Source organism: Pseudophryne corroboree, chromosome 2 (genome assembly GCF_028390025.1).
Source record: "Pseudophryne corroboree isolate aPseCor3 chromosome 2, aPseCor3.hap2, whole genome shotgun sequence".
Classification (NCBI taxonomy): domain Eukaryota; kingdom Metazoa; phylum Chordata; class Amphibia; order Anura; family Myobatrachidae; genus Pseudophryne; species Pseudophryne corroboree.
In genome coordinates this window covers 863,156,537-863,178,583 of record NC_086445.1, presented here as the reverse complement: position 1 = coordinate 863,178,583, position 22,047 = coordinate 863,156,537, and positions in this window count along the sequence as shown.

Genomic DNA, 22,047 nt, shown 5'->3' with positions numbered 1-22,047 from the left:
GGTGCAAAGGAGAGGGAGGAGTCAAGAGTGACGCCCAGGAAGCGGAGTTGGGGAACGGGGGAGATGATAGTGTTGTCAACAGTGATAGAGATATTTGTAGGGGGTGTTGCTCTGGCTGGGGGAAAGATAATGAGTTCAGTTTTGTCCATGTTGAGCTTCAGAGAGACATCCAGGAGGAGATGGCAGAGAGGCAGCTGGAGACCTGAGAGAGGACAGAGGGGGACAGATCAGGAGAGGAGAGGTAGAGTTGTGTGTCATCAGCATAGAGGTGGTATTGAAGGCCAAAGGAGTTAATGAGCGCACCCAGGGAAGAGGTGTACAGGGAGAACAGAAGGGGGCCTAGGACAGAACCCTGAGGGACACCAACAGGAAGGCTGGAAGGGTGTGAGGTGGTTCCGGAGGCAGACACAGAGAAGGAGCGGTTAGTGAGGTATGAGGTAAACCAGTCAAGGATGGTGCTAGAGAGGCCAACATTTTGGAGTGTGCAGAGGAGGAGAGGGTGATCCACAGTGTCAAAGGCAGCAGAGAGGTCCAGAAGGATAAGCAAAGAGAAGGGGCCCTTGGATTTGGCCAAAAGCAGGTCATTGGTGACTTTCACCAGGGCAGTCTCGGTGGAGTGGAGTGGGCGAAAGCCAGATTGTAGTGGGTCAAGGATGGATTGGTCAGAGAGGTAGCTTGTGAGGCGGCTGTAGACCAGTCGTTCAAGTAGTTTGGAGGCGAAGGGGAGAAGAGAGATGGGTCGGTAGCTAGTGAGTGATGAAGGGTCGAGGTTGTTTTTTTTGAGAATAGGGGACACCAGAGAATGTTTGAATGGTGAGGGAAAGATGCCAGTAGAGAGAGATAGGTTAAAGAGGTGAGCAAGGTGGGAGCAGGCAGTGGGGGGGAGGGAGTGGAAAAGACAGGAGGGGAGGCGCCAAGGGGCAGGTTGAGGGGGGGAGGATAGGATGAGGGAGTGGACTTCCTTGTCTGAGGTGGGACGGAAGCAGGACAGGGTGGGATGGATGGAGGGTAGGGATGGTGGGGGCTGGGGGGCAGCAGAGGGGTGATGGGAGGAGATGTCATTTTGAATATCCTCAATTTTGGAGATGAAGAAGGAGGCAAAGTCAGTGGCAGTGAGGGAGGAGGGGAGGGAAGGCGAAGGAGAGTGTTGAAAGTTTCAAAGAGTCGGCGTGGACTGGAGGCCTGAGAAGAGATGAGTGCTTGGAAAAAGGACTGCTTGGCGAGAGAAAGAGCAGAGCTATAGGAGGAGAGGATAAACTTGAAATGGAGGAAGTCTGCCAGAGAGTGGGATCTCCTCCAGGAGCGTTCTGCGGAGCATGAACATTTTTGTAGGAATCGTGTAAGTTTGGTGTGCCAGGGTTGGGGTTTGGAGCGGCGGAGGGGGACAGAGGAGAGGGGGGCCACAGAGACGAGAGCAGCAATAAGGGAAGAGTTTTATAGAAGGCGGCTGCCTGGTTGGGACAAGTCATAGTAGACAGAGGAGAGAGGAAGGTCTCGAGGGAGGACAGGATAGCGGGGTTTAGAGACCCGAGATTGCGTCTGGTGATGGTAGGTCTGGGCGTGGAGTGGAGAGGGGAAGATGAGAGGGTGAAAGAAAGCAAATGGTGGTCAGAGAGAGGGAAGGAAGAGTTAGAGACATCAGAGAAATCACATCGGTGGGTGAAGACAAGGTCGAGGGAGTGACCGAGATTGTGAGTAGGGGCGGAGGACCATTGAGAAAGTCCAAAGGAGGTGGAAAGGGCGAGAAGATTAGTGGAAGCAGCATTAGTGATGTCAATAGGGATGTTAAAGTCACCGAGGGGAGGTCGGAGGAGAGAAAGTGGGGAAGCCAGGCAGCAAAGTTGTCAAGGAAAGGTGAACAGCGGCCAGGGGGGCTGTAGATCACTGCCACATGGAGGTGAATGGGGTAGAAGAGGCGGACCTCAAAGGTGGAGAAGGTGAGGGAGGGCTTAGGCGGGATGACACGAAAGGTGCAGTTTGGGGAGAAAAGGATGCCCACGCCTCCACCCTGGCGACCATCAGGTCTGACTGTGTGGGTGAAGGAGAGGCCTCCGTAGGAGAGGGCAGCAGGGGAGGTGGTGTCAGAGGAGGAGAGCCAGGTTTCAGTGATGGCGAGAAGGTTAAAAGAATGGGAGATGAAGAGGTCGTGGATAGCGGGTAACTTGTTGCAGATTAATCTAGCATTCCAGAGTGCACAGGAGAAGGGAAGGGAGGGGACAGGGGAGATGGGGATCAGGTTTGCTGGGTTCTGAATGCGTGTGGGTAGGCTGGAAATTTGGGTGGGGGGTGACCTAGCAGTGAGGATTGGTATGGGACAGGATCGAGGAGCCATAATTCCAGTACAGTAGTGTTGTTCAGAGGAATATAGAATGGAGAGGATGTAAAATAGAAAGAACAATGAGAATGGGGTGTAGTAAAAGCAGAGACAGTGAAAACCGGTTTGTTGGTAAATAATGGAAGGAACAGAAAGGCTGAGAATGTTAGACAGTGGTTATAGAGAGTATGAATGAGGTGCAGAGAGCAATATGTGAGAGCAGTATGGCTGTTACCTAATCAGACAGGAAGGTCAATGTCCAGGCTATGCAGGCTGCCGGCGTTGGTGGTATTCGATTAGCTTGCTGTATGTAGGCTGTAATTTGCAGGTGGGGAAGATAGTCTGCTGTCCTTCTGTTCCTCTCCAGTTCATCTCCGATTATCTCCAAGGCCGTAACTTCATACTTAACACTAACATACTTAACAGCTCAGAAACTATGCAGCCAGAGGCTAGGCAGCCAACCATGTACTGCTTAAATATAAATGAACACATAGAGACAGCCCTGCTTACTAACAGAACCCACCCTCTGAGACCCCACCCACAACAAAAGGTGAGCTATAGGTGTGATTAACAACACACCAGTACATCCCCCACTAATACACAGTGATTTCCTACTATAGTAGTGGCTAGGAATAACTAACTATAAACAAAGAAGAAGGTTACCTGTCACAATTCAAATAAAGCATGAAATATGCAGGAGTGGGACTGGTGGTGTAGCTGAGTGTAGGAATGTTGACTTACCCGCAGTTGCCCTAGAGATCTAAGCATCTAACGCTTCACCAAACAGAGCCTGACCTGTGAAGGGTAGGTTCTCCACACTCTTCTTGGATTCCGCATCCGCAGTCCATTGGCGCAGCCAGAGTCCCCTGCGTGCCGAGACAGCCATGAGATGGCCAAGGTCCTTCATGGCCTCCACAATGAAACTTGCAGAGTCCTGTATGTGACGTAAGAACAATTCAATGTCACTTCTATCCATATAATCTAAGTTCTCTAGTAATGTGCCTGACCACTTTAATATGGCTTTAGAAATCCACGCACAAGCAATAGTAGGCCTTAAAGCTACGCCAGTAGCTGTGTATAATGATTTCAGTGTAGTCTCAATCTTACGGACAGGAAATGCAATGAGAACCCTTTTTGGAATCTGGAATTTTTTCTCCGGGTTTTCCCAGGATTTTTCAAACAATGCGTTTAATTCCTTAGACGCAGGGAATGTAATAGAGGATTTCTTAGTTTCAGTAAAGTAAGTCTCCTCTGTAGGCTCGGGTATCTTATCAGTAATGTGTAAAATGTCCCTAATAGCCTCAATCATAAGTTGCATCCCTTTAGCAAGGGATGCATCTCCCCCCTGCATATCCCCATCACCGTCCCCTGTATCAGAGTCGGTATTCGTGTCAACTTGCATTATCTGAGCAAGAGCACGCTTCTTAGGGTAATTAATTGGGGTCTGAAGAGGTAGTGGGAGCTGAATACGACAAAACCTCAGACTTTTTCAAAACCTGTGTTTCATTCTCATTTTGAGCTATCTGAGATGAAATCTGGGATATCATTCCCCTAATGGAATCCACCCATGGGGGTTCGGATTCAGAAGGCTGAGACAGTATATTACTGTCCTGAGTACAAGGAATAGACTCTTCATGCGAAGATACACACTTTGCAGGACAGGATACAGAGTTCTTAGACATGTTTGTGTGAGCTATAGAAACACACACACACACACACACACACACACACACACACACACACACACACACACACAAATGCAGACACAGTTTCCTCCAGAGTACCTTCAGAGAGACACAGAGTATAAGGAGCCAGCCACACAGCGCCCAGTAGGAAGTTTATACAGCAAACAGCCAGCGCTTCCTGAACAACCTTAATAGAGTAAACAGTTAATATCTCACTCCCCCCCCCCCCCCCCCCGTCTATGACACCCTGGTACCGCAGGGGTATGCTGGAGTTATGTGGAGGGCAGCGCTCCCTGTCAGCGTCTCTTCAGTGTGATCTGCAGGGAGAAAATGGTGCTGGTGAGTGCTGAATCCACTCTGAGGAAGAAGCTCCACCCCCTGTAATGGCGCTTCTTCCCGCACTTACAGATTATACTGGCCTAAGGTAAATCTGCAGTAAACAGTGGGTTAGACCTTGTAAGCTATAATTTACCAGTGTTGGGTATTGCGCTGGCCCAGGGCGTCCCTCACAGCGCCGCACTACAGTACCACTGAGCCCTCCGGAGCGCAGCCTGTTAGAGCTGCGCTCCTACCCTTGTGCCGCCATTTCCCGCCGGTGACCCACTTACTGGGGCACTGGCGTCATACTCACCACTGCATCTTCTGGCTCTGTTAGGGGGTGGCAGCCGTGCTGCTGGAGTGAGCGGTCGCCTCGTGGGCTAGCGATCAGCACCCTCAGGAGCTCAGTGTCCTGTCAGCGGAGATAGAGAACCATTAACCTCTAGGGTTGGTTCCTACGCCCCCCCCCCCCCCCTAAGTCCCACGAAGCAGGGAGGTTGTTGCCAGCAACCGCCCTGTACCTAACAGTTATTAAAAATAATAAAACTAGAAAAACTCCACCGGGCAGTGCCCATGGCTCCCAAGGGACCCGTCTATACCCCATGGTACTAATGTGGATCCCAGCATCCTCTAGGACGTAAGAGAAAAAAACGATTCCTCCTCCACCTCTGCCGTCTTGTCAGAAATGTGTAGGACATTTCTGGCAGCCTCTATCAGGGTCTGTATGCCTTGTGATAAGACAGCATCCATCCCTCTCGCATCCACCTCACCCTCCTCTAGATCTGACGTATCAGGATCCGTATCACCCTGCATGATTTGTGCCAGAGTACGTTTTTGTGGACAAATGGCGAGAGCTTGGGGTGCAGTCATGGGAGCTGAATCTTTATTTATCAGGTCATCCATAGACTGCCGCAAGAATTGTGTCTCCTTTTCAGTATTAGACAACTTAGTAGAAATATTTGAAATCATCCCTTTAATGGAAGCCAACCACGGGAGTTCAGCCCCACTGGAATGGGAGTGAACACACACACACACACACACACACACACACACACACACACACACACACACACACACACACACACACACACACACACACACACACACACACACACACACACACACACACACACACACACACACACACTAGGTGAAAACACAGTATATGTAGGCAGGGTCTTGGAGAGACACAGAATTCAGAGCCAGCCACACAGCACCCCTGTAGCAATAGCAAAACTAAGCTGGGTCGCAATAAACAAACACCGGAATAGTGCTTGTAATATGTACACTGCTCCCCCCCCCCCCTCTAAGACCCCCTGGTGCCGCTAAGGAGACGTTGGGTCCAGATAGAGGAGCTGCGCGTCCCTGTGTAGTGCTGTCAGAGCTGCAGAGGGAAATGGCGCCGATGCTGCTGGATCCGCTCAGTGGGAAGCCCCGCCCCCTAAAATGGCGTGCGGCTTCCCACATTTATTTTATACTGGCCCTGAGCTAATTTTTAATTAACACCAGGGGCAAACGCAGGATTTAATAAGGGGGGTTTCCATGTGGGTGTGTGTGTGTATGTATGTATGTATGTATGTATTGTCAAAGTCAGAAAAATATCACTATGCACACTGCCATATTTGCACCTCATATGTGTCCCTGCTGCGCATGCGTGCGCTCTCCCGTGCGTGCGCATACTCGCTGTTGCGGGCACCCGCAGGCGCACGGTATGCGCATTTACGGTAGAGATTGTATGCGTCTAGCGGGCGACTCTTTCGTTACATATTTTCACCATATAATGTATTTTGTAGATTATGGTCCCTTTGATAGAATCTGAAAGTATGGTTAATGTAGAATGTTCATGTACAGAGAAGTCCCTCTTTGTTTGATACGAAGGGTCAGACAGGAGTAATACAGTGGTGTTTAGTATCCATCGGAAGAGTATTTAATTAGCAATATTCCGGTGTTGGTTTGAAGCGAATTAATCGCTCGTGCGAATAGTTATGGACATAAGAAGTTTATGTCCATTTACTATTATTTGCACTTACTTATCCATGCGGCGGGAAACCTAGTTTCCCACCAACCTGAGCAGTTGGAAATTGTCACAGCCCACCTGTATGAATCAACCTATGACCTTTTGTTATAATGCGAGGAGGAATTCCTGTGTCCAATGAACAATGAGATTGTAGGGACCATTGAATTGTATTGTGTGTGGGGCATAAATAGACAAGCCGATCACATCCAGCTCACTCTTCAACGGTTCTCATTGCTGATAATCGGGAGCTGGATGTCCAGAGGCGCATGCGATCGTTCCCCTTTGTGCGTAAGTTTTTCTCCGCAATCATATTGTCTTCCTTGTTATTCTGAGCCATATCTCTCCATATCTCTCTCTCTCTCTCTCCTCCTTCTCTCGTATTCTCTTAAACCTAATAGTATTGTATTGTATTTCCTGTGTAGTTATCTGGTTAGTTAGTCTATGTTATATTGTAGTGTATGACTTGTATTGTATTAATTCTTTTGCAAGTATAACATTCATAATATATATATAAGGCGTTGGACCCTAAGCCCAGGTATCTGTGTATTTCTCATAGTGTTAAGTATTTTCAGAGCGTCGGTGACGCTCGAACAGCTTTTAAGTTAATAAGGTTACACTGTGTTGCATCTACACCCTATCTCTACACTAAGGTTTTGCTGCATAATACACTGTTTATGGTTTAGATAATAAGATTTTACTTACCGATAAATCTATTTCTCGTAGTCCGTAGTGGATGCTGGGACTCCGTAAGGACCATGGGGAATAGCGGCTCCGCAGGAGACAGGGCACAAAATAAAAGCTTAAGGATCAGGTGGTGTGCACTGGCTCCTCCCCCTATGACCCTCCTCCAAGCCTCAGTTAGGATACTGTGCCCGGACGAGCGTACATAATAAGGAAGGATATTGAATCCCGGGTAAGACTCATACCAGCCACACCAATCACACCGTACAACTTGTGATCTGAACCCAGTTAACAGTATGATAAACGCAAAGGAGCCTCTGAAAAGATGGCTCACAACAATAATAACCCGAATTTTTGTAACAATAACTATATACAAGTATTGCAGACAATCCGCACTAGGGATGGGCGCCCAGCATCCACTACGGACTACGAGAAATAGATTTATCGGTAAGTAAAATCTTATTTTCTCTGACGTCCTAGTGGATGCTGGGACTCCGTAAGGACCATGGGGATTATACCAAAGCTCCCAAACGGGCGGGAGAGTGCGGATGACTCTGCAGCACCGAATGAGAGAACTCCAGGTCCTCCTCAGCTAGGGTATCAAATTTGTAGAATTTAGCAAACGTGTTTGCCCCTGACCAAGTAGCTGCTCGGCAAAGTTGTAAAGCCGAGACCCCTCGGGCAGCCGCCCAAGATGAGCCCACTTTCCTTGTGGAATGGGCTTTTACTGATTTTGGCTGTGGCAATCCTGCCACAGAATGTGCAAGCTGAATTGTACTACAAATCCAACGAGCAATCGTCTGCTTAGAAGCAGGAGCACCCAGCTTGTTGGGTGCATACAGGATAAACAGCGAGTCAGATTTTCTGACTCCAGCCGTCCTGGAAACATATATTTTCAAGGCCCTGACAACGTCAAGCAACTTAGAGTCCTCTAAGTCCCTGGTAGCCGCAGGTACCACAATAGGTTGGTTCATGTGAAATGCAGAAACCACCTTAGGTAGAAATTGAGGACGAGTCCTCAATTCCGCCCTGTCAGAATGAAAAATTAAGTAAGGGCTTTTATATGATAAAGCCGCCAATTCTGACACACGCCTGGCTGAAGCCAAGGCTAACAGCATCGACACCTTCCATGTGAGATATTTTAAGTCCACAGTGGAAAGTGGTTCAAACCAATGTGACTTTAGAAAACTCAACACCACATTGAGATCCCAAGGTGCCACTGGAGGCACAAAAGGAGGCTGTATGTGCAGCACCCCTTTTACAAATGTCTGAACTTCAGGTACTGAAGCCAGTTCTTTCTGGAAGAAAATCGACAGGGCCGAAATTTGAACCTTAATGGACCCTAATTTTAGGCCCATAGACAGTCCTGTTTGCAGGAAAAGAAGGAAACGACCCAGTTGAAATTCCTCTGTAGGGGCTCTCTTGGCCTCACACCACGCAACATATTTACGCCAAATGCGGTGATAATGTTTTGCGGTTACGTCCTTCCTGGCTTTGACCAGAGTAGGAATGACTTCTTCTGGAATGCCTTTTTTCCTCAGGATCCGGCGTTCAACCGCCATGCTGTCAAACGCAGCCGTGGTAAGTCTTGGAACAGACAAGGCCCCTGCAGTAGCAGGTCCTTTCTTAGAGGTAGAGGCCACGGTTCGTCCGTGAGCATCTCTTGAAGTTCCGGGTACCAAGTCCTTCTTGGCCAATCCGGAACCACGAGTATAGTTCTTACTCCTCTCCTTCTTATGATTCTCAGTACTTTTGGTATGAGAGGCAGAGGAGGGAACACATACACTGACTGGTACACCCACGGCGTTACCAGAGCGTCCACTGCTATTGCCTGAGGGTCCCTTGACCTGGCGCAATATCTGTCCAGTTTTTTGTTTAGACGTGACGCCATCATGTCCACCTTTGGTTTTTCCCAACGGTTTACAATCAGGTGGAAGACTTCTGGGTGAAGTCCCCACTCTCCCGGGTGAAGGTCGTGTCTGCTGAGGAAGTCTGCTTCCCAGTTGTCCACTCCCGGAATGAACACTGCTGACAGTGCTATCACATGATTTTCCGCCCAGCGAAGAATCCTTGCAGCTTCTGCCATTGCCCTCCTGCTTCTCGTGCCGCCCTGTCTGTTTACGTGGGCGACTGACGTGATGTTGTCCGATTGGATCAACACCGCCTGACCCTGAAGCAGAGGTTTTGCTTGACTTAGGGCATTGTAAATGGCCCTTAGTTCCAGAATGTTTATATGAAGAGATGTTTCCATGCTTGACCACAAGCCCTGGAAATTCCTTCCCTGTGTGACTGCTCCCCAGCCTCTCAGGCTGGCATCCGTGGTTACCAGGATCCAATCCTGAATGCCAAATCTGCGGCCCTCTAGTAGATGAGCACTCTGCAGCCACCACAGGAGATACACCCTTGTCCTTGGCGACAGGGTTATCCGCTGATGCATCTGCAGATGCGATCCGGACCATTTGTCCAGTAGATCCCACTGAAACGTTCTTGCATGGAATCTTCCGAATGGAATCGCTTCGTAAGAAGCCACCATTTTACCCAGGACCCTCGTGCACTGATGCACTGAGACCTGGCCTGGTTTTAGGAGGTTCCTGACTAGCTCGGATAACTCCCTGGCCTTCTCCTCCGGGAGAAACACCTTCTTCTGGACTGTGTCCAGAATCATTCCTAGGAACAGTAGACGTGTCGTTGGAATCAGCTGCGATTTTGGAATATTTAGAATCCACCCTTGCTGACGTAACACTACCTGAGATAGTGCTACTCCGACTTCTAACTGTTCCCTGGATCTTGCCCTTATCAGGAGATCGTCCAAGTAAGGGATAATTAAAATGCCTTTTCTTCGTAGAAGAATCATCATTTCGGCCATTACCTTGGTAAAGACCCGAGGTGCCGTGGACAATCCAAACGGCAGCGTCTGAAACTGATAATGACAGTTTTGTACTACAAACCTGAGGTACCCTTGGTGAGAAGGGTATATTGGGACGTGGAGATAAGCATCTTTGATGTCCAGAGACACCATATAGTCCCCTTCTTCCAGGTTCGCTATCACTGCTCTGAGTGACTCCATCTTGAATTTGAACCTTTTTATGTAAGTGTTCAAGGATTTCAGATTTAAAATTGGTCTCACCGAGCCGTCCGGCTTCGGTACCACAAACAGCGTGGAATAATACCCCTTTCCTTGTTGCAGGAGGGGTACCTTGATTATCACCTGCTGGGAATACAGCTTGTGAATGGCTTCCAAAACTGCCTCCCTGTCAGAGGGAGACTTTGGTAAAGCAGACTTCAGGAACCGACGAGGGGGAAACGCCTCGAATTCCAGTTTGTACCCCTGCGATACTACCTGTAGAATCCAGGGATCCACTTGCGAGTGAGCCCACTGCGCGTTGAAATTCTTGAGACGGGCCCCCACCATATCTGAGTCTGCTTGTAAAGCCCCAGCGTCATGGTGAAGACTTGGCAGAAGCAGGGGAGGGCTTCTGCTCCTGGGAAGCGGCTGCATGGTGCAGTCTTTTTCCTCTTCCTCTGCCCCGGGGCAGAAAAGAGTGGCCTTTTGCTCGCTTGTACTTATGGGAACGAAAGGACTGAGTTTGAAAAGACGGTGTCTTTTTCTGCTGATGTGAAGTGACCTGGGGTAAAAAGGTGGATTTTCCAGCCGTTGCCGTGGCCACCAGGTCCGATAGACCAGCCCCAAATAACTCCTCCCCTTTATACGGCAATACTTCCATGTGCCGTTTGGAATCCGCATCCCCTGACCACTGTCGCGTCCATAACGCTCTTCTGGCAGAGATGGACATAGCACTTACTCTTGATGCCAGGGTGCAAATATCCCTCTGTGCATCACGCATATATAGTAATGCATCCTTTAAATGTTCTATAGTTAACAAAATATTGTCCCTATCCAGGGTATCAATATTCTCAGTCAGGGAATCCGACCATGCGACTCCAGCACTGCACATCCAGGCTGAGGCGATTGCTGGTCGCAGTATAACACCAGTATGTGTGTATATACTTTTTAGGATATTTTCCAGCCTTCTATCAGCTGGTTCTTTGAGGGTGGCCGTATCAGGAGACGGTAACGCTACTTGTTTAGATAAACGTGTGAGCGCCTTATCTACCCTAGGGGGTGTTTCCCAACGCGCCCTAACCTCTGGCGGGAAGGGATATAATGCTAATAATTTTTTAGAAATTAGCTGTTTTTTATCGGGGGAAACCCACGCTTTATCACACACCTCATTTATTTCCTCTGACTCAGGAAAAACTATTGGTAGTTTTTTCACACCCCACATAATACCCTTCTTTGTGGTACTTGTAGTGTCAGAAAGGTTCAATGCCTCTTTCATTGCCGTGATCATGTAACGTGTGGCCCTACTGGACATTACGTTTGTCTCATCACCGTCGACACTAGACTCAGTATCTGTGTCAGGGTCTGTGTCGACCCACTGAGGTAACGGGCGTTTTAGCGCCCCTGATGGTGTCTGAGACGCCTGGACAGGCACTAATTGATTTGCCGGCTGTCTCATGTCGTCAACAGTTTTTTGCAAATTGCTGACATTATCACTTAATTGTTTAAATACAATCATCCAGTCAGGTGTCGACTCCCTAGGGGGTGACATCACCAACACAGGCAACTGCTCCGCCTCCACATCATTTTCCTCCTCATACATGTCGACACACGCGTACCGACACACAGCACACACACCGGGAATGCTCTGATAGAGGACAGGACCCCACTTAGCCCTTTGGAGAGACAGAGGGAGAGTCTGCCAGCACACACCCAGCGCTATATATATATACAGGGATAACCTTATATAAGTGTTATTCCCTTATAGCTGCTGTTATTATCGTTATTTGCTGCCAAAAATGCCCCCCCTTCTCTTTTTTACCCTGATTCTGAAGCAGGACTGCAGGGGAGAGTCAGGGAGCCATCCTTCCAGCGGAGCTGTGAGGGAAAATGGCGCTTGTGTGCTGAGGAGATAGGCTCCGCCCCTTCACGACGTCCTTATCTCCCGCTTTTTTGTGTAAAAATGGCAGGGGTTAAAATACATCCATATAGCCCAGGAGCTATATGTGATGTATTCTTTTTGCCACCTAAGGTATATACTGTTATATTGCGTCTCAGGGCGCTCCCCCCCAGCGCCCTGCACCCTCAGTGACCGGAGTGTGAAGTGTGCTGAGAGCAATGGCGCACAGCTGCGGTGCTGTGCGCTACCTTAGACTGAAGACAGGATGTCTTCTGCCGCCGATTTCACCGGACCTCTTCGTCTCTTCTGGCTCTGTAAGGGGGACGGCGGCGCGGCTCCGGTGACCCATCCAGGCTGAACCTGTGATCGTCCCTCTGGAGCTAATGTCCAGTAGCCTAAGAAACCCGATCCACTCTGCACTCAGGTGAGTCCGTTTCTTCTCCCCTTAGTCCCACGATGCAGTGAGCCTGTTGCCAGCAGGACTCACTGAAAATAAAAAAAATAAAAAACCTAAACTAAACTTTTATTCTAAGCAGCTCAGGAGAGCCACCTAGATTGCACCCTTCTCGGCCGGGCACAAAAATCTAACTGAGGCTTGGAGGAGGGTCATAGGGGGAGGAGCCAGTGCACACCACCTGATCCTTAAGCTTTTATTTTGTGCCCTGTCTCCTGCGGAGCCGCTATTCCCCATGGTCCTTACGGAGTCCCAGCATCCACTAGGACGTCAGAGAAATAAAGGTTTAACATTGTGAGCGTCTGCGCCGCTGGTGATCTCCTCGTGGTCCCGAGCGTCCGCTACGCTATAGCGAATCATTACATTAGTCGGCAGCCAATAGCGTGCCTGCCTGTGATCTCTTGGCCGTGAGCGAACGTGACGCTTGAGCGTCTCGACCACGGCTAAGCGATTGTTACGCAACGTGCGTACCCTTACGGTACTCCATACGTAAATAGCGTACAGTGTTCTTAGACCTCATAAAGGGTTTTAAATAAGATAAATATTTAGCTTTATCAATTGGCGGCTCGTCCTGTCCTTCACATATCTCTGCTAGGTAATTTCAGCAGACATTATCCATCAGCAAAGGGCGGGAGATCATATTCTTCGCAGTGCTGACGGGATAAGCGTCTGCTTCGCTTAGTAAAGGGTGCTGAGGGAATCCGGAACCGGAGGTAAGAACAACACGCTAGTGTCTTTTAAAACTGTTTATTTCTATCTTGCGTACGCACACACGCATATCTGCATTTCTTTTTCGTGTATTTTCATATATCACTCTCCTGTTTGCCATTTTATAAATTGATAAAACGTGCTAAGAGAGATTTGTCGCTATTTCATAGTTAAAGTGTAAAAGTAATGCATTAAGGGATAAAGTGTAAAGCACACACGCAGCTCTACCTAAAGGTACAAGGAGAGATTGGTGTGGGGTTCAGTAGAGGATCGAGGATCATCTACATTGATAAACGTGTACATTGTGTTACGGTGGACATTGGTTTTGTGTACACGTGTCTCTAACAAAGGGCCGAGACTTGCGTACGCAAAGGCCGACGCACGCAGCGTAAATTATGCAACGGAGCGTCTGGGTACGCCCACGTAACTCAAGTCACATGATAGTGTTGATTTTTAACAGGCGATAAATAGCGCAACAGGCGATAAATAGCGCAACAGGCGATAAATAGCGCAACAGGCGATAAATAGCGCAAGTTTATTTTAGTATCCGAAATTTAAATTAACAGATCCTTCTCCAAATTTACAACACATCTGGTCTAAAGAAAAAGAAAATTTCTGCGCAGAAATAGAAATAGAAACAAAAGTGTATATGTGGTGAGTGAGTGTTTGTTTTTACAATTTTGGGGATTGAACCACAGAAATCATCGAGTTCTCGTGAAGGTACATACGTGTGACATGCACGGTGGCTAGGGAGGCATCTCTGGTTAAACATAAAATTTGAGCATTAGAGTGTAGCGGACCAGGAGGTATAGCAGACCAGGAGGTCAGACCAGGAGGTCATATAACAGACCAGGAGGTCTAGGTACAAAGAAGTCCGCTATAGAGACAAGGCACAACACCAAGAAGGGTTGGTGCAACACCCATATAGGCCATAAAAGCTCAGGCTGAAGGAATTCGCAGCTGCCGAATGTCGATTCCACTGGTCGCTCCGTACATAAGATTAGTTGCTTATGTGCTGAACGACTGTACACTGTAATTGTGTGCATTAGTTAGTAACCTGACCAGTACCATTTGTGTACAAACCCGGTCACAAACGCTATTTGTACATTCTAACGTGATTTGTGTAATTTTTTATTTTTTCAAAAAGGGAAGTTCGCTGGTCACTCTAGAACTATCCGACAACCCCACCTTTACTGGAAAGGGTTAATGCTCTTCGGATCATACCTACATGTTCCAGTAAACTAAGGTTAATAGGGGCCCTGGGTCGAGTACGCCAGCACTATATCAGTGTGTGGGCATATTGGTCGGCGTGGGCGAGTGAGTGAGGTACTCGGTAAACTTCACCGTCAACCTATCTTTGAATATTTTGGTTTTTTGTAAGGGTTCGCTGAACACCCTGATATAAAGGTCAGAGGTAGAGCAAGCAACACCTGCAAATTATGGGGGCCAGTTGTTCAGGAAGGGGGCGATCAACCTCGGTTCGGGTTGATTCTGTAAACCGACCAGTCGGGTCGGCAAGGTATGTAATGTGTGAAAAATACGGAAGACACACAGAAATTTTATGTGATGAATGGGAAAGAATGACTGTACATGACGGGGAGAAATTCCCAAGAATAGGTAGCTTTAGCCCAGAAGTGTTACTAAATCTAAGGAGAAGGATAGGTCTTATTAAACCAGCAAAGAGACGGATCAAACATTATGATTATTTGCAGTTATGGCAACAGGAAAGTGAATTGCAAAGAGAGTTAACTGACATATCTGACTCTCATCTTGGGAGGAGAGATATGGCAATGGAGAGGATTATGGTTGCGGAGAAAGGCACAATGTTGAACAATAAAAACGCACTTAGCAACTGTAGTATAGATGATAAGAATAAGTGTAATAAACATAACAATGATAATTGTAATGCTGTTAAATGTACAACTATTAACCCGTGCAAGTCGCACCCCATGTCAAACTTCCCTCAGGAATACAAACAAGAAAGTGAGCCCAGAACGATGTCGGCACCTCTTCCAGAAGCCATCCTACAAGACATCCAGGTGGACGCGACCAAATCGGTAAAGGCAATAATCAAACCCCCTAACGGAGGGTCAGGTGAGGTCGTGTCCACAGGTACGTACAAAGTTTTATATCACGCACAAACAAATGTACCCCATATTGTAAGACCAACACAAGGTGATGTAATTGAGTTTAGTCCTGTCAGGGTGATCACAGTCCCCAATGGGAAGACTGACGATCAGGGAACCATTCCCGTCAAGGACAGTGCAATGCGCCATCCCTGGTCCCGGACAGAATTGAGATCAATCATGTCTGATTTCCCAGATCCTAGGAAAGATCTAAGTGTATGATCAAAGATTCACAGAAGGTATATCAACTCCCTAGACAACGACATAATCATGGTATCCAAGGAATCAGGGAAGCACAGGAAAAACGGTTGATGGTGATGAGCATCCAAGCGTTTGAGGAGGCATCAAATCAACCAAGGCCCCATTTCACTGACACTTGGAGGAAGCCCAGGGTTTGTTATCGTTGTAAAAGAGAAGGGCATTATGCCAATAACTGTAACATCCCACGTAAGGTCAGACCCCTAGACAATGAAAATGACACACCAAATTACAATCAGGGATCATATAGGAAGAATTTTGAGCCACACCCATGATATGTAGTCAGGAAAGGTGATCATTAGGACTGATGGTAAGCCTGAGGTTATAGTTAATAAATTGGGAGGTCATTCCCTGAAGACACAGGAATGACCGGGTGAAACGTTGTAAATGTATCTGTGGAATGTTTCTTTTTCTCTCCCCATCTCTGACAATTATTGGTAGGACTCAAACATTGCATGTCTGCTTGGTCTTTGCAGAAGTCTACCAAACCCCAGCATGACCTATCCGCATCAATGTATTCTGGCCAGATACAGACAGTGGAATATGGAGGTGCTGGGGGGAGGGACTGCGCAAGGAAACCATTGGACATGTAGATATGACAGCCTGATGATCTGACAATGTTTTAAAAATGTTTGAAAAATGTTTTTCCCTGTTGTTGTTTATTGTTGATTTATGTGATATATACATATATGAACGGTTCTCTCTCTCTTTTGTTTTTTTTTTTTCCTCTCCCTCTTCTCACCCATGTTTTTATGTTTTAAAGATGGTATGTCACACCTCAGTTAGACAAATGGTAATGCAAGATTTTTGCTCCTTACAGAAAGATCGCTGGTTTGGAAGGAATATTGCATCATCGGAATGTTCGTTTGGAAGACTGAGAGACAGCACCTTTGAGATGACAACAGAACAGGAAGAACGACAAAGACTAGAGAACTTAATTATCGTAACAAGTTTCTCTCCCCCTCAAACTGATTTTCTGTACCCCCATTACAAATTTCTTCTTTTCTCCTCCTGTAAGATGGACTTGCCTCAAGAGACTGTGATCCGTGTTTTCATGTTGACCCTGATGTTGACCAGAGCAGTCTGTTTCGGTGAGAGTACCAGTGAGGTCGAGAAAGGATCCAGAAAGGTTCCGATGACTGAGACGGAGGTGTAAATTTCCAATAACAACACAACCACCAAGCAAAAGGCGAGTACCGGAAACGATCTAGCAGCCATGTTATTTGTAAACATTGTTAGCTGAAAAGAGAACTGTATCTGTAGGCTTTGTGACAATGTAGTTGAGGATGGGTGCATTGAGAAATGTCAGTCCAGTTTTAATATCCACATGGACCGGCATCCATTGAGTGACTATCACTCCTTAGTGGGTAGTGTGTTAAATAAGACAGATTGTTGGGTATGCTCTCAAGTACCTCAAGGTCATAGCAAATCAGGGCTAGTACCATTTCCTTTAACGGTAGGGGAGGTACTTGAGCTAAAGGGTGGGAGACCGGTGGACAGGAGGTTTAATATCTCTAGTCCTCCTAGTTTGAAGCTCCACCAATATCATGTGGATAGATCCCTAATATGTTTTAACATTACCAATCCCCGAAAGCCGGGAAATTGGGAAGTGTCATGGAGTAACCAAACCATGACCTTTTCATATAGAGCAGATAGAATGCCGACAGATACAGAGCTTATACGCCACATAGCCAGTAGAGGAAAATCTTTCCGATATAGGTATACCCTAGGAAGTAGGATTACGAGAGTTGGAGAGGTATCACCAGGATACTGCGCACATATCGTACAAACTGATACGTGTACTAAACAGATGGGAGCATTAGGGTTAGGAGATTTCACATGGAAGATGTGTAATATGGTTATGTCCTACTCCGTCCCATATGTTCTCCCCGATGATGCATATTTCATATGCGGGAGGAAGGCGTATAAGTGGCTTGCCCCAAACTCTGAAGGATTGTGTTATATTGGAAAAGTACTGCCTGAGGTAATGACTGTATCACATGCCAAAAATAAGAATTTACTCACCGGTAATTCTATTTCTCGTAGTCCGTAGTGGATGCTGGGGACTCCGTCAGGACCATGGGGATAGCGGCTCCGCAGGAGACAGGGCACAAAATTTAAAAGTTTGACCACTAGGTGGTGTGTACTGGCTCCTCCCCCTATGACCCTCCTCCAAGCCTCAGTTAGGATACTGTGCCCGGACGAGCGTACACAATAAGGAAGGATTTTGAATCCCGGGTAAGACTCATACCAGCCACACCAATCACACCGTACAACTTGTGATCTGAACCCAGTTAACAGTATGATAACGTAGGAGCCTCTGAAAAGATGGCTCACAACAATAAACAACCCGATTTTTTTGTAACAATAACTATGTACAAGTATTGCAGACAATCCGCACTTGGGATGGGCGCCCAGCATCCACTACGGACTACGAGAAATAGAATTACCGGTGAGTAAATTCTTATTTTCTCTGACGTCCTAGTGGATGCTGGGGACTCCGTCAGGACCATGGGGATTATACCAAAGCTCCCAAACGGGCGGGAGAGTGCGGATGACTCTGCAGCACCGAATGAGAGAACTCCAGGTCCTCCTTAGCCAGGGTATCAAATTTGTAGAATTTTACAAACGTGTTCTCCCCTGACCACGTAGCTGCTCGGCAGAGTTGTAATGCCGAGACCCCTCGGGCAGCCGCCCAAGATGAGCCCACCTTCCTTGTGGAGTGGGCATTGACAGATTTAGGCTGTGGCAGGCCTGCCACAGAATGTGCCAGTTGAATTGTGCTACAAATCCAACGAGCAATCGTCTGCTTAGAAGCAGGAGCACCCAGCTTGTTGGGTGCATACAGTATAAACAGCGAGTCAGATTTTCTGACTCCAGCCGTCCTTGAAATATATATTTTCAATGCTCTGACAACGTCCAGCAACTTGGAATCCTCCAAATCGCTAGTAGCCGCAGGCACCACAATAGGCTGGTTCAGGTGAAACGCTGATACCACCTTAGGCAGAAAATGAGGACGCGTCCTCAATTCTGCCCTGTCCGAATGGAAAATCAGATATGGGCTTTTATACGATAAAGCCGCCAATTCCGACACTCTCCTGGCTGAAGCCAGGGCCAGTAGCATGGTTACTTTCCATGTAAGATATTTCAAATCTACCGATTTGAGTGGCTCAAACCAATGGGATTTGAGAAAATCCAAAACTACATTGAGATCCCACGGTGCCACTGGGGGCACAACCGGGGGCTGTATATGTAGTACTCCTTTTACAAAAGTCTGGACTTCAGGAACTGAAGCCAATTCTTTCTGGAAGAAAATCGACAGGGCCGAAATTTGAACCTTAATGGACCCTAATTTGAGGCCCATAGATAATCCTGTTTGCAGGAAATGTAGGAATCGACCCAGTTGAAATTCCTCTGTCGGGGCCTTCCTGGTCTCACACCATGCAACATATTTTCTCCAAATGCGGTGATAATGTTGTGCAGTCACCTCCTTCCTGGCTTTGACCAGGGTAGGGATGACCTCTTCCGGAATGCCTTTTTCCCTTAGGATCCGGCGTTCAACCGCCATGCCGTCAAACGCAGCCGCGGTAAGTCTTGGAATAGACACGGTCTCTGCTGAAGCAGATCCCTTCTTAGAGGTAGAGGCCACGGATCTTCCGTGAGCATCTCCTGAAGTTCCGGGTACCAAGTCCTTCTTGGCCAGTCCGGAGCCACTAGTATCGTTCTTACTCCCCTTTGCCGTATAATTCTCAGTACCTTGGGTATGAGAGGCAGAAGAGGGAACACATACACTGACTGGTACACCCATGGTGTTACCAGAGCGTCCACAGCTATTGCCTGAGGTCTCTTGACCTGGCGCAATACCTGTCCAGTTTTTTGTTGAGGCGGGACGCCATCATGTCCACCATTGGTCTTTCCCAATGGACTACAATCATGTGGTGAACACTGCTGACAGTGCTATCACATGATTTTCCGCCCAGCGAAGAATCCTTGCAGCTTCTGCCATTGCCCTCCTGCTTCTTGTGCCGCCCTGTCTGTTTACGTGGGCGACTGCCGTGATGTTGTCCGACTGGATCAACACCGGCTGACCCTGAAGCAGAGGTTTTGCCAGGCTTAGAGCATTGTAGATTGCTCTTAGTTCCAGTATATTTATGTGAAGAGACGTTTCCAGGCTTGACCACACGCCCTGGAAGTTTCTTCCTTGTGTGACCGCTCCCCAGCCTCTCAGGCTGGCATCCGTGGTCACTAGGACCCAGTTCTGTATGCCGAATCTGCGGCCCTCTAACAGATGAGCACTCTGCAACCACCATAGCAGAGAGACCCTTGTCCTTGTCGACAATTTTATCCGCTGATGCATCTGCAGATGCGATCCGGACCATTTGTCTAGCAGATCCCACTGAAAAATTTGTGCATGGAATCTGCCGAATGGAATCGCTTCGTAAGAAGCCACCATTTTTCCCAGGACTCTTGTGCATTGATGCACAGACACTGTCCCTGGTTTTAGGAGGTTCCTGACGAGTTCGGATAACTCCCTGGCTTTCTCCTCCGGAAGAAATACCTTTTTCTGAACAGTGTCCAGAATCATCCCTAGGAACAGCAGACGTGTCGTCGGGATCAGTTGGGATTTTGGAAAATTCAGAATCCACCCGTGCTGTTGGAGCACTACTTGAGTTAGTGTTACTCCGACCTCCAGCTGTTCTCTGGATCTTGCCCTTATCAGGAGATCGTCCAAGTAAGGGATAATTAATACGCCTTCTCTTCGAAGAAGGATCATCATTTCGGCCATTACCTTGGTAAAGACCCTGGGTGCCGTGGACAATCCAAACGGCAGCGTCTGAAACTGATAATGACAGTTTTGTACCACGAACCTGAGGTACCCTTGGTGTGAAGGGCAAATTGGGACATGAAGGTAAGCATCCTTGATGTCCAAGGACACCATAAAATCCCCTTCTTCCAGATTCGCTATCACTGCTCTGAGTGACTCCATCTTGAACTTGAATTTTTGTATGTACAGGTTCAGAGATTTCAGATTTAGAATAGGTCTTACCGAGCCGTCCGGCTTCGGTACCACAAATAGCGTGGAGTAATACCCCTTTCCCTGTTGTAGAAGGGGTACCTTGATTATCACCTGCTGAGAATACAGCTTGTGAATGGCTTCCAATACCGTCGCCCTGTCTGAGGGAGACGTTGGCAAAGCAGATTTTAGGAACCGGCGAGGGGGAGACTTCTCGAATTCCAACCTGTAACCCTGAGATACTACCTGCAGGATCCAGGGGTCCACCTGCGAGTGAGCCCACTGTGCGCTGAAATTCTTGAGGCGACCCCCCACCGCCCCTGAGTCCGCTTGTAAGGTCCCAGCGTCATGCTGAGGCCTTTGCAGAAGCCGGGGAGGACTTCTGCTCCTGGGAAGGGGCTGCTTGCTGCAGTCTCTTACCCTTTCCTTTGCCTCGGGGCAAATATGAATGTCCTTTTGCTCGCTTGTTCTTATATGAACGAAAGGACTGCGGCTGAAAAGACTGCGTCTTTTTCTGCTGGGAGGGGACTTGAGGTAAAAAGGTGGACTTCCCGGCTGTTGCCGTGGCTACCAAATCCGATAGACCGACCCCAAATAATTCCTCCCCTTTATACGGCAATACTTCCATATGCCGTTTGGAATCCGCATCGCCTGACCACTGTCGTGTCCATAGACTTCTTCTGGCAGATATGGACATCGCACTTACTCTTGATGCCAGAGTGCAGATATCCCTCTGTGCATCTCGCATATAAAGGAATGCATCCTTTAATTGCTCTATAGTCAATAAAATACTGTCCCTATCCAGGGTATCAATATTTTCAGTCAGGGAATCCGACCAAGCCACCCCAGCACTGCACATCCAGGCTGAGGCGATTGCTGGTCGCAGTATAACACCAGTATGTGTGTATATACTTTTTAGAGTATTTTCCAGCCTCCTATCAGCTGGATCCTTGAGGGCGGCCGTATCAGGAGACGGTAACGCCACTTGTTTGGATAAACGTGTGAGCGCCTTGTCCACCCTAGGGGGTGTTTCCCAGCGCGCCCTAACCTCTGGCGGGAAAGGGTATAACGCCAATAACTTCTTTGAAATTAGCAGTTTTTTATCAGGGGTAACCCACGCTTCATCACACACGTCATTCAATTCCTCTGATTCAGGAAAAACTACAGGTAGTTTTTTCAGACCCCACATAATACCCCTTTTTGTGGTACTTGCAGTATCAGAGATATGCAAAGCCTCCTTCATTGCCGTAATCATATAACGTGTGGCCCTACTGGAAAATACGTTCGTTTCTTCACCGTCGACACTAGATTCGGTGTCCGTGTCTGGGTCTGTGTCGACCGACTGAGGCAAAGGGCGTTTTACAGCCCCTGACGGTGTTTGAGACGCCTGTACAGGTACTAACTGGTTTGCCGGTCGTCTCATGTCGTCAACCGACTTTTGCAGCGTGCTGACATTATCACGTAATTCCATAAACAAAGCCATCCATTCCGGTGTCGACTCCCTAGGGGGT